Raw genomic sequence first — 13,330 nt, forward strand, 5'->3', positions numbered from 1 at the left:
GCAGAGAGAGAGAGAGAAAGAAGGAGAGAAGCAGAGAGAGAGAGAAAGAGAAGCAGAGCGAGAGAGAGAAGCAGAGAGAGAGAGAGAGAAAGAGAAGCAGAGAGAGAGAGAGAAGCAGAGAGAGAGAGAGAGAGAGAGAGTGAGAAGCAGAGAGAGAGAGAGAAGCAGAGGAACCAGCTCATTGGACCGAGACACCGGTTGTTAATAATGTATGACCAAGCAGGTGTAGCAGGATGAGTTTTAAATATGGATCATAGATAACAGCCATTTTAGGATCGATGCCTGATGTGTAATCTCTCCCCCGTCCTTCAACACTTTGCTGCAATCTACACCCATTAATCTTTTATGGAAGCAGACAGTCGTGAGGATGCTGAGTCACAATCATCTATTCAATATCCCGCTTTGAGTGTGTTGTTATCAAAGTGTTATTATCCAAACACAGCCTCCAGTTTGCCTATGTATCTCTTAGAATATTCTGACTGCACTCCATATATTGGCTGTTTACTGTTTCATCATTCAGAATCCTTGTATTCAAGCAAGATGCCACCATTTATTTAACTCCACCCTGTCAGTCCTGAGTCCTTTCAAATAGAGAGAAAAGCAACGAGGTATGTATGAGCCATGAGTGCAGCTAAGGACTGTTCCGGTCAAAGTTGTGATACAATTTTCTGTGCATGTGCATCAACCCTGCTTGAAATGTGTCAATATTTTCTGTCCCATGGCATCCTTTGTCCCTGTCCCAACCCTGTATGATGAAGGAGGCTTGACTTGTTACTACCCCTCTTGCTGTGGTGAAGCTTCTTGTACTTTAGTCTACGGATACATCCCAAATGGCACCCTAAGTAGTGCATTATATAGGGAAAAGGGTGCAATTTGGGATGCAGTCTTAAAATATGTTGTTCTTAAAAGTCATATGGGGAGACTGATGAGAGTGTTGAAAGGCAGAAGGGACTTCAACACATTCTGATGCGAGATACAAAATATACACTGGGTATACAAAAAATTAGGAACACCTACTCTTTCAATGACATAAACTGACCAGGTGAATCCAGATGAAAGCTATGATCTGTTATTGATGTCACTTGTTAAATTCACTTCAATCAGTGTGGATTTAGGGGAGGAGACAGGTTAAAGAAGGATTGCCTTGAGACAATTGAGACATGGATTGTGTATGTGTGCCATTCAGAGGGTGAATGGGCAAGACAAAAGATTTATGATAGTAGCTGCCAGGCACACCGTTTTGAGTGTGTCAAGAACTGCAACGCTGCTGGGTTTTTCACGCTCAACAGTTTCCCGTGTGTATCAAGAATGGTCCACCACCCAAAGGACAGCCAGCCAACTTGACACAACTGTGGGAAGCATTGGAGTCAACGTGGGCCAGCATCCCTGTGAAACGCTTTCGACACCTTGTAGAGTCCATGCCCCGACGAATTGAGGCTGTTCTGCGGGCAAAAGGGGGTGCAACTCAATGTATATAACACAGTGGGATTGACAATTTACACCAGCAATGAAAGGGCATGATGCTATTGAGCTGTCCCACTACCTTGGCCACAGCATCGTATCAATATTGCTAGCCAAAATCAATATGATGTGTATAACAAGGCTTTGCATGAGATATGTGGGCAGACAGACTTAGGTTTCAGCCCAAATGGCACCCTATTCCCTATATGGTGCACTACTTTTGACCAGGCTTGACCAGAGCCTGGTCAAAAGTAGCGCACTATATAGGGAATAGGGTGCCATTTAGGACATAACCAGACTCAGTTAGCCTACCTTACCTTACTCTACCACATTAGCATTCTCAATGTTTCCCTGTCTGACCGCTGCTGGCTCTTCATTAGAGTGGAGGGTTAGCTAGATATTGCTTAATTTGTTTTGTCAGCAGGAATACATTAAATCCGGTCACACCAAGAGACAATGAGACCCTTTGTAAAAACCTATTCAAGTGTATTGATTTTCCACACTGAATAAAACCTCCATTTGATTGTACTTGAGAGAGCTGCTGTTTGGGTACTGCTGTTGAATTTCCAGACCTCATCATGTCCATCTGCTCATCTCTTTCCTTCTCCATGCTGCTCCTCAATTACCATAGTCTTTTATAACTGCTTGACTACAGAAGCTGCTTGTACTGAACACAACCTCCTGACAGTTAGATAACTTTAGCTTTTGAGCATACTGCTATATCATTGTAATATTCAATATTGTATGTTGTGATAGCTCCATGTTGTCTGAAAAAGTTAAATGTAGGCTATAGTACTTTGGTTTCATTCTTGTTGCATGTGCAGAAGATCCAACATCTCATTTTAAACATATTCTTGGACCCAATTGTATTGTTGTTATCAGTTGTTAAAAGTTGCTGTCAAGGAGATTCACACTCCTTTCATATGTGCAGGTACCAACTGCCATGTTGGGTCCTTTTGTCTGTTTGAATAATTCAAAACAGTGTTGAAACAAGGGGTGGATGTGAGAGATTGTTACTCAGCAGCTTGTATCCCCTCAGGACTAAATTACAACTGTTCCATTTGCCAATATGCTGATTCACGGCAGGCTCGTGTCTCAGGCTGATCTGGACCGGAGCCAACTAGGGGAAAACTGTCAGACAGCGGCAGGAAACTGCTGATTAATCTAAGCAGTCATGGAGAAAAACAATCCTGAGTGAGTGATTGAGTGAGTGAGAGAGAGAAATTGAATATCCTGAAGTGTGACCACGTACCATTGCTATATTGTTAATAGAAGAAGAGCACAGACTGAGGTGTTGAGACATACAGTTGAAGTCAGAAGTTTACATACACCTTAGCCAAATACATTTAACTCAGTTTTTCACAATTCCTGACATTTAATGCTAGTAAAGATTTCCTGTCTTAGGTCAGTTAGGATCCCCACATTATTTTAAGAATGTGAAATGTCAGAATAATAGTAGAGAGAATTATTTATTTCAGCTTTTATTTCTTTCATCACATTCCCAGTGGGTCAGAAGTTTACATACACTCAATTAGTATTTGGTAGCATTGCCTTTAAATTGTTTAACATGGGTAAAACGATTCGGGTAGCCTTCCACAAGCTTCCCACAATAAGTTGGGTGAATGTTGGCCCATTCCTCCTGACAGAACTGGTGTAATGAGTCAGGTTTGTAGGCCTCCTTGCTCGCACACGCTTTTTCAGTTCTGCCCACAAATGTTCTATAGGATTGATGTCAGAGCTTTGTGATGGCCACTCCAATACCTTGACTTTGTTGTCCTTAAGCCATTTTGCCACAACTTTGGAAGTATGCTTGGGGTCATTGTCCATTTGGAAGACCCATTTGCGACCAAGCTTTAACTTCCTGGCTGATGTCTTGAGATGTTGCTTCAATATATCCACATAATTTTCCTTCCTCATGATGCCATCTATTTTGTGAAGTGCACCAGTCCCTCCTGCAGCAAAGCACCCCCACAGCATGATGCTGCCACCCCCATGCTTCACGTTTGGGATGGTGTTCTTCGGCTTGCAAGCAACCCCCTTTTTCCTCCAAACATAAGAATGGTCATTATGGCCAAACAGTTCTATTTTTGTTTCATCAGACCAGAGGACATTTCTACAAAAAGTAAGATCTTTGTCCCCATGTGCAGTTGCAAACCGTAGTCTGGCTTTTTTATGGCGGTTTTGGAGAAGTGGCTTCTTCCTTGCTGAGCGGCCTTTCAGGTTAGGTCGATATAGGACTCATTTTGTTGTGGATAGAGATACTTTTGTACCTTTTCCTCCAGCATCTTAACAAGGTCCTTTGCTGTTGTTCTGGGTTTGATTTGCACTTTTTGCACCAAAGTACGTTCATCTCTAGGAGACAGAACGTGTCTCCTTCCTGAGTGGTGTGACGGCTGCGTGGTCCCATGGTGTTTATACTTGCGTACTATTGTTTGTACAGATGAACGTGGTACCTTCAGGCATTTGGAAATTGCTCCCAAGGATGAACCAGTCTTGTGGAGGTCTACTATTTTTTTTCTGAGGTCTTGGCTGATTTCTTTTGATTTTCCCATGATGTCAAGCAAAGAGGCACTGAGTTTGAAGGTAGGCCTTGAAATACATCCACAGGTACACCTCCAATTGACTCAAATGATGTCAATTAGCCTATCAGAAGCTTCTAAAGCCATGACATCATTTTCTGGAATTTTCCAAGCTGTTTAAAGGCACAGTCAACTTAGTGTTTGTAAACTTCTGACCCACTGGAATTGTGATACAGTGAATTAATTATAAGTGAAATAATCTGTCTGTAAACAATTGTTGGAAAAATGACTTGTGTCATGTACAAAGTAGATGTCCTAACCGACTTGCCAAAACTATTAACAAGAAATTTGTGGAGTGGTTGAGAAACGAGTTTTAATGACTCCAACCTAAGTGTATGTAAACTTCCGACTTCAACTGTAAATTGCTGCCTTGTGAAATCCCCAAAGCTAGGTCAAAGACTGTGCACCACACGGAACCTGGCAAGGATCCATGGCAGCGTTCTACATGTGAAGAATCAGACATATGAACATTGAACTGAAGTAATAGGAAAAGACTGATCTATTCTATGCTAGGACAGGTTATTGCATGGCTGGTTACCCAATCCATACCGCTTTTCATTCGTCCATGCCATACCATTCTGATGGGATTTTTCTCACCTGACTAGCACATTGAGTCATTACCTTTTAAAATAGAAAGGTGACTATTGTTGGCTAAGGGAAAATGATTAACTGAATTTGCAATTCAGATTTTTATCACATTTGTGAAAGTTTTAAATATTGAATATCTATAGGGCTCCAAAGTGTGATCCTTGCTGATTGCATAGATGTCAACAGCGAGACCCTATAATTTTAATTTAATCTGGAGATGATGATTCATTCTCCCTCATTTAGAACTATATATCTAGGTCCCAAATGGCTCCCTATGTAGTGTATAGGGCTCTGGTCAAAAGTAGTACAATATGTGGGGAATAGGGTGCCATTTGGGACATAGCCTATGTCTGTATATGATTCAGTGCAGTGTCCTTATTTCTAATAGCACATTGGGAGACCACCACCTGTCAGGGGACCTGCAGTTTTCTGATCTTGATCCAAATGAGCCGTGTGTCACCCAGTCGTCACACAGGCCTTGCTAGCCCTTTAATGGGGTCTCTACCCACACACTGTCTCATCTAGAATTGTTTCAATTACACGCTCTCTGAATTCTAATTTTAAAGAGCGTAATATTCCTCCCTACTTACACATTTTCAAAAAGCAAAGGGATGGTGGTACCGATGAGATCTGATGAAGTTCAATATCACTTTCAAATGTTTTTTTTTCTTTCTCTTCAGATAGGAACAGCAGTTTTAACTTTCTGGAGAAAGACAATCGAAAAACTGGTAAAACTAATTAGCTGCTGTTATATCTGTGTAATATCGCTGTAATTACTTAAGTAACATTTTACTCACATGTTATTTAGTTGCAGCTTTGTAATTACATAGTGGTGGAGTTCAACAGTTTTATTGGTTGACACAACTTGATATTCCCCCATGGGGCTCTGGTCAAAAGAAGTGGACTGAATAGGGAATAGGGTGCCATTTTGGACTTCACCAAAGTAATAGCACATTATCTGTAGCTGATGCCCTGGATGGGCAACACAGAATGTAAAACTACTTTTCTGTATCATGGACAAGCCCTTTAAATCACATTACAAACAACAACAAATCATCTGAGATGAAAACATCTGTGATAGATTGCCTGCTAGAGAATGGAGGCATGAATGAGCAGTGTTAGCTTTTGAAAGAGCAGGTAAGACTCACATTTTCATTTTTAGATTAAGCCAAATAATACATCTCTAGATAATACCCACCTCTGGCCAGGAAAGAGAAAGAAGCTGTTGTGTCTGTCAGATGCAAAGCCATATTGGATTCAGTCAAAGAAGTTAAAGTTAAATACAAGCTTTTCCCCCTCATCCAATAGAATGTCCCTGGACTGAATGTGGCCCAATTGTGGACTGATTGTGGCTTGATGAAATCCTGCAGGAAAAAGCTATCCTGAAGGAATTTAAAAGATCTTGCACATCCATGTACATTCCTGCAAGAGCCTGTAGGAGGACAACCACTAGGATGTATGATATAGTGTAAGATGCTAATTTCAATCTTTCCTGCAGGATTCTGGTGGGATTTCCTGAAAGATTCCTGCAGGACCTTTTTGTAAGGGAGAAATTAAATCGAAGCACATTATATAAAAAAAGATTCAGGGTTCCAAATGTCTGTGTGCTACTCTATACTAATAAAGAAACCTGAAGAAATGAGTCTACAGGTATTGGAGTATTTTTGCAATAGCAGAAAAAGTATAATATCCACTTTGCTTTCTGTAATCTTTAATAAGGTTAATGTTAACATGATAATGTTTTGATTGACATGGTCTACGTCATGACAGTTGTTATTATTATTGTCCAGCCTCTGTACCATAAGTATTTCTCCAACAAACATGGTATTTGGCTGTGTGTGTGTGTGTGTGTGTGTGTGTGTGTGTGTGTGTGTGTGTGTGTGTTACCTGAGCAATAAACACAGAAAGGTTGTGGCTTAGTGGTATGTCCACACAGCTGGGGGAGAAAGGATACATAATTTTTCCCTCTCAGTTCCTTCCCTCTCTTTATTGGCTAAATTGGATCAGACATGCAGGTTCTTGATAGGGTGAGGGGGTGGTTGTTGCTGTTGCTAGGATTCTGTTGCTAGGATCACCGCTGTCGCTAGGCTCTGTAGAAAACGTAATGAATTATGGATGGTTGATTTTTCTCATAGAAGCCTCATCTGAAATGCAGATGAGCTCAATCCTCCCTCCCTCCCTCCCTCTCTTTCTTCCCTCTCTCCGCCCTCCGCTCCCTGCTTTCCCAATATACACACTTTATTCTGGGTTCATTAAAGGAATCTGGAGTTTGGAAATCGGGAGCCGGCCATTGTGTAAAGCCATTTGCCGCTGTCGGGACTCTAGAATATTGACATTCAATTCAATTCTAATGCAAACAGAGGTCAGAGGTGAATGTACAGTATTTGTTTTTTGGCTCTGGGAGGAAGGCATGGATGACGGCTCGGAACAATTCCCTCTGCCCCCCAAATTACAGATTCTTTTTAGACGAGGGACAAAACATTGGCAGCAGAGAAAACCATAATACAAGAGGCATTATCTCACAGGAAGTGGCCGGTGAGAGCAATGTGGAGAAGGAATGCCACATTCACCAGATTCTACCTGATGGTCAATGTGGCAGTAGCTGTCGTTTACCTTATATAACAATGTCTAAGGACTGAGCCACATAACCTATTATAAGCCTTATAATAACACATTATTGAAGGTTCATAAGTGCTTATAACAAATAATGTATCCTTATACTTGTATATCAAATACAACTAATTTCAGAGTTACTGTTGAATTATAGTGGATACTTAATAAAGAACATATAAATTGGACATTTATTTATATATACAGTACCAGTCAAAAGTTTGGACACACCTACTCATTCAAGAGTTTTCTTTATTTTTACTATTTTCTACATTGTAGAATAATAGTGAAGACATCAAAACTATGAAATAACACATATGGAATCATGTAGTAACCAAAAAATTGTTAAACAAATCAAAATATATAGCCACTGTCACACCCTGGCTCTGGGGACTCTATATGTTGAGCCAGGGTGTGTATATTCTATGTATTGTATTTCTGTGTTGGCCAGAGTGGTTCCCAATCAGAGGCAACGAGTGTCAGCTGTTGCTGGTTGTCTCTGATTGGGAGCCATATTTATAGAGGCTGTTTTCCCACAATAGTTGTGGGATCTTGTTCCAGTTGGTTTGTTCCTTTTGGTCGGTACCGTAGGACTGCACGTATCGTTTGTTGTTTTGGTTATTGTTTGTATTATCACTAACGATAAATAAACATGTTCGTTCATCACGCTGTGCCTTGGTCTACTCCGTCTAACGATCATGACAGAAGATCCCACCATACCAGGACCAAGCAGCGTGTCCAGGAACACACGCAGGAGGTGACTATTGTGGATGTCCTCCTCGGTTGGGGGCAGATTACTGAGGAGGAGGCCGTCCGGTACCGGAAGGCGATAAAGGGGGAGACCCAGGCAGGAGAGGAGCAACGGCGTCAACAGTGTCGTGGTCGGACAGGCGAGAGGCAACCCCAGACAATTTTTAGGGGGGGGCACACAGCATGGGCGACTGGGCAGCAGGAGGCTGCCACAGGGCGTAATGGGAGACGAGGAGAGAAGGCCACCGGGTTACGGGAGCCATTGGTGAGAGGAGGGAAGGAAGTTGTAGAGGCACGGCGAGAGGTACTGAGGTGTATTGCCAGTCCGGTCCGGCCCGTTCCTGATCCCCGTTTAAGGCCAGTGGTGTGTGTTCCCAGTACAGTCCGGCCTGTTCCTGTTCCTCGCACCAAGCCTACGGTTCGCGTCGCCAGCCCGGCCCGGCCTGTTCCTGTTCCTCGCACCAAGCCTATGGTTCGCGTCGCCAGCCCGGCCCGGCCTGTTCCTGCTCCTCGCACCAAGCCTACGGTGCACGTCGCCAGCCCGGCCCGGCCTGTTCCTGCTCCTCGCACCAAGCCTACGGTGCGCGTCGCCAGCCCGGCCCGGCCTGTTCCTGCCCTTCGCACCAAGCCTACGGTGTGCGTCGCCAGCCCGGCCCGGCCTGTTCCTGTTCCTCGCACCAAGCCTACGGTTCACGTCGCCAGCCCGGCCCGGCCTGTTCCTGCCACTCGCACCAAGCCTACGGTGCGCGTCGCCAGCCCGGCCCGGCCTGTTCCTGCTCCTCGCACCAAGCCTACGGTGTGCGTCGCCAGCCCGGCCCGGCCTGTTCCTGCCCCTCGCACCAAGCCTACGGTGCGCGTCGCCAGCCTGGCCCGGCCTGTTCCTGCCCCTCGCACCAAGCCTACGGTGCGAGTCGTCAGCCCGGCCCGGCCTGTTCCTGCCCTTCGCACCAAGCCTACGGTGTGCGTCGCCAGCCCGGCCCGGCCTGTTCCTGCCCCTCGCACCAAGCCTACGGTGCGCGTCGCCAGCCCGGCCCGGCCTGTTCCTGCCCTTCGCACCAAGCCTACGGTGTGCGTCGCCAGCCCGGCCCGGCCCGTTCCTGCTCCACGCACCAAGCCAGGGGTGCGAGTCGTCAGCCCAGTCCGGCCCGTTCCTGCTCCACGCACCAAGCCAGGGGTGCGTATCGTCAGTCCGGTACGGCCCGTTGCTGCTCCACGCACCAAGCCAGGGGTGCGCATCGTCAGCCCGGTCCGGCCCGTTCCTGTTCCACGCACCAAGCCAGGGGTGCGCATCGTCAGCCCGGTCCGGCCCGTTCCTGCTCCACGCACCAAGCCAGGGGTGCGCATCGTCAGCCCGGTACGGCCCGTTCCGGCTCCACGCAGCTCCACACCGGAGCTGAAGCAATCCGCTTCTACGATGTCCAGTCCAGCTCCGGTCAGCGGGGCCAGACCGGACCAGGGGCGCCACGGGGGGATGGTTGAAGGGTGGTGGTCTAGCCTCCGAGGAGGAATGTCCACCCAGCCCTCCCCTGGTTTGTTGATGTTTAGGCGTGGTCGTAGTCCGCGCCTTTAGGGGGGGGGGTACTGTCACACCCTGGCTCTGGGGACTCTATATGTTGAGCCAGGGTGTGTATATTCTATGTATTGTATTTCTGTGTTGGCCAGAGTGGTTCTCAATCAGAGGCAACGAGTGTCAGCTGTTGCTGGTTGTCTCTGATTGGGAGCCATATTTATAGAGGCTGTTTTCCCACAATAGTTGTGGGATCTTGTTCCAGTTGGTTTGTTCCTTTTGGTCGGTACCGTAGGACTGCACGTATCGTTTGTTGTTTTGGTTATTGTTTGTATTATCACTAACGATAAATAAACATGTTCGTTCATCACGCTGCGCCTTGGTCTACTCCGTCTAACGATCATGACAGCCACCCTTTGCCTTGATGATAGCTTTGCACACTCTTGGCATTCTCTCAACCAGCTTCATGAGGTAGTCACCTGGAATGCATTTTAATGAACAGCTGTGCCTTCTTAAAAGTTAATTTGTGGAATTTCTTTCCTTCTTAATGCGTTTGAGCCAATCAGTTATGTTTTGACAAGGTAGGGTGGTATACAGAAGATAGCCCTATTTGGTAAAAGACCAAGTCGATATTATGGCAAGAACAGCTCAAATAAGCAAAGAGAAATTACAGTCCATCATTACTTGAAGACATGAAGGTGAGTCAATACGGAACATTTCAAGAACTGAAAGTTTCTTCAAGTGCAGTCGCAATAACCATCAAAAACTGGCTCTCATGAGGACCGTCACAGGAAAGGAAGACCCAGAGTTACCTCTGCTGCAGAGGATAAGTTCATAAGAGTTAACTGCACCTCAGATTGCAGCCCAAATAAATGCTTCACAGAGTTCAAGTAACAGACACATCTCAACATCAACTGTTCAGAGGAGACTCAGTGAATCAGGCCTTTATGGTCGAATTGCTGCAAAGAAACCACTACTAAAGGACACCAATAAGAAGAAGAGACTTGCTTGTGCCAAGGAACACAGCAATGGACATTAGACCGGTGGAAATCTGTCCTTTGGTCTGATTAGTCCAAATTTGAGATTTTTGGTTCCAACCGCCGTGTCTTTGTGAGATGCAAAGTAGGTGAACGGATGATCTACGCATGTGTGGTTGCCACCGTGAAGCATGGAGGAGGAGGTGTGATGGTGTCGGGGTGCTTTGCTGGTGACACTGTCAGTGATTTATTTAGAATTCATGGCACACTTAACCAACATGGCTACCACAGCATTCTGCAGCGATACGCCATCCAATCTGGTTTGTGCTTAGTGGGACTATAATTTCTTTTTCAACAGGACAATGACCCAACACACCTCCAGGCTGTGTAAGGGCTATTTGACCAAGAAGGAGAGTGATGGAGTGCTGCATCAGATGACCTGGCCTCCACAATCACCCGACCTTAACCGAATTGAGATGGTTTGGGATGAGTTGGACCGCAGAGTGAAGGAAAAGCAGCCAACAAGTCCTCAGCATATGTGGGAACTCCTTCAAGACTGTTGGAAAAGCATTCCAGGTGAAGCTGGTTGAGAGTATGCCAAGAGTGTGCAAAGCTGTCATCAAGGCAAAGGGTGGCTACTTTGAAGAGTCTAAAATCTAAAATATATTATGAAGTTTTTTGGTTACTACATGATTCCATATGTGTTATTTCATAGTTTTGATGTCTTCACTATTATTCTACAATGTAGAAAATAGTAAAAATAAAGAAAAATCCTTGAATGAGTAGGTGTGTCCAAACTTTTGACTGGTACTGTATATATACACCTTTGGAAAGTATTCAGACTCTTTGACTTTTTCCACATTTTGTTACGTTACAGCCTTATTCTAAAATTGATTAAAAACTCAGCAATCTACACACAATAACCCATAATCACAAAGTGAAAACAGTTTTTTAGAAATGTTTGCAAATTTATTAAAAATAAAAAACAGAAATACCTCATTTACATAAGTATTCAGACCCTTTGCTATGAGACATTAAATTGAGGTCAAGTGCATCCTGTTTCCATTGATAATCCTTGAGATGTTTCTACAACTTGATTGGAGTCCACCTGTGGTAAATTCAATTGATTGGACATGATTTGGAAAGGCACACACCCGTCTATAAAAGGTCCCACCTAGAGGTGGCCGGCCGGCCAAACTGAGCAATCGGGTGAGAAGGGCCTTGGTCAGGGAGGTGACCAAAAACCTGATGGTCACTCTGACAGAGCTCTACAGTTCCTCTGTGGAGATGGGAGAACCTTCCAGAAGGACAACAATAATAATATGCCATTTAGCAGACGCTTTTATCCAAAGCGACTTACAGTCATGTGTGCATACATTTTTATGTATGGGTGGTCCCGGGGATCGAACCCACTATCTTGGCGTTACAAGCGCCATGCTCTACCAATTGAGCTACAGAGGACCAGTGCAGCACTCCACCAATCAGGCCTTTATGGTAGAGTGGCCAGACATAAGCCACTCCTCAGTAAAAGGCACATGACAGCCCGCTTGGAGTTTGCCAAAAGTCACCTAAAGACTCTCAGACCATGAGAAACAAGATTCTCTGGTCTGATGAAACCAAGATTGAACTCTTTGGCCTGAATGCCAAGCGTCACGTCTGGAGGAAACCTGGCAACATCCCTACGGTGAAGCATGGTGGTGGCAGCATCATGCTGTGGGGATGTTTATCAGCGGCAGTAACTGGGAGACTAGTCAGGATCGAGGCAAAGATGAACGGAGCAAAGTACAGAGAGATCCTTGATGAAAACCTGCTCCAGTGCGCTCAGGACCTCAGACTGGGGCGAAGGTTCACCTTCCAACAGGACAACGACCCTAAGCACACAGCCAAGACAACGCAGGAGTGGCTTCGGGACAAGTCTCTGAATGTCCTTGAGTGGCCCAGCCAGAGCCCGGACTTGAACCCGATCGAACATCTCTGGAGAGACCTGAAAATAGCTGTGCAGCGACGCTCCCCATCCAACCTGACAGAGCTTGAGAGGTTCTGCAGAGAAGAAGAATGGGAGAAACTCCCCAAATACAGGTGTGCCAAGCTTGTAGCGTCATACCCAAGAACACTCAAGTGTTCTTTTTTTGCTTCAACAAAGTACTGAGTAAAGGGTCTGAATACTTATGTAAATTTGATATTTCCGTTTTTATGGGGTATTGTGTGTAGGTTGATGAGGAAAAAAAACAATTTAATCAATTTTAGAATAAGGCTGTAAAAAAAGTCAAGCGGTCTGAATACTTTCCAAAGGCACATACAAAAGTATGTGGACACCCTTTTAAATGAGTGGATTCGGCTATTTCAGCCACATCTGTTGCTGACAGGTGTATAAAATCGAGCATACAGCCATGCAATCTCCATAGACAAACATTGGCAGTAGAATGGCCTTACTGAAGAGCTCATTGACTTTCAACGTGGCACCGTCATAGAATGCCACCTTTCCAATAAGTAAGTTCCTCAAATTTCTGCCCTGCTAGAGCTGTCCTGGTCAAATGTAAGTGCTGTTATTGTGAAGTGGAAACGTCTAGGAGCAACAACTGACTCAGCCACGAAGTGGTAGGCCACACAAGCTCACAGAACGGGACCGATGAGTGCTGAAACACTCCCTACCGAGTTCCAAACTGCCTCTGGAAGCAACGTCAGCACAAGAACCGTTCGTCGGGAGCTTCATGAAATGGGTTTCCATGGCCGAGCAGCCCACACGAGCCTAAGATAACCATGCGCAATGCCAAACGTCGGCAGGAGTAAAGCTCACCGCCATTGGACTCAGAAGCAGTGGAAACGCATTCTCTGGAGTGATGAATCACGCTTCACCA

This window comes from Coregonus clupeaformis, chromosome 14 (genome assembly GCF_020615455.1).
Source record: "Coregonus clupeaformis isolate EN_2021a chromosome 14, ASM2061545v1, whole genome shotgun sequence".
Classification (NCBI taxonomy): Eukaryota; Metazoa; Chordata; class Actinopteri; order Salmoniformes; family Salmonidae; genus Coregonus; species Coregonus clupeaformis.